Below are 689 nucleotides of genomic sequence, written 5' to 3' on the forward strand. Positions count from 1 at the left end.
AGGTGCTGGGTGACTTTACTGCACCTACTCCCGACTTCTATGGGAGAAGCATCTCTATCCCTGCCATTGGAGCAAACAACTTCGAGCTTAAGCCTCAGTTAGTTTCTCTAATGCAACAGAATTGCAAGTTCCATGGACTTCCATTGGAAGATCCTCATCAGTTTTTAGCTGAGTTCTTGCAAATCTGTGACACAGTCAAGACTAATGGGGTTGACCCTGAGGTCTACAGACTGATGCTATTCCCTTTTGTTGTAAGAGACAGAGCTAGAATATGGTTGGACTCACAACCTAAAGAAATCCTGGACTCTTGGGAAAAGCTAGTCAATGCCTTCTTGGCAAAGTTCTTTCCACCTCAAAAATTGAGTAAGCTTAGAGTGGAAGTCCAAACCTTCAGACAGAAGGATGGTGAATCCCTCTATGAAGCTTGGGAAAGATACAAACAATTAATCAGAAAGTGTCCCTCAGACATGCTTTCTGAATGGAGCATCATAGGTACTTTCTATGATGGTCTCTCTGAACTATCCAAGATGTCTTTGGATAGCTCTGCTGGAGGATCTCTTCATCTGAAGAAGACGCCTACAGAGGCTCAAGAACTCATTGAAATGGTTGCAAATAACCAATTCATGTACACTTCTGAAAGGAATCATGTGAACAATGGGACAAGTCAGAAGAAAGGAGTTCTTGAGATT

The 689-nt window shown here is 42.5% G+C and overlaps 1 non-coding gene across 1 annotated transcript; it reads right to left on the minus strand.

Annotated features, from left to right (window-relative positions):
• Positions 1 to 365: 365 nt before the first annotated feature.
• LOC130958592 (small nucleolar RNA R71) lies at positions 366 to 473 on the minus strand. Its single transcript, XR_009077705.1, has one exon. It is a non-coding gene; the product is annotated as a small nucleolar RNA R71 (small nucleolar RNA).
• Between the last annotated feature and the right edge of the window lie 216 nt (positions 474 to 689).

Source organism: Arachis stenosperma, chromosome 10 (genome assembly GCF_014773155.1).
Source record: "Arachis stenosperma cultivar V10309 chromosome 10, arast.V10309.gnm1.PFL2, whole genome shotgun sequence".
NCBI lineage: Eukaryota > Viridiplantae > Streptophyta > Magnoliopsida > Fabales > Fabaceae > Arachis > Arachis stenosperma.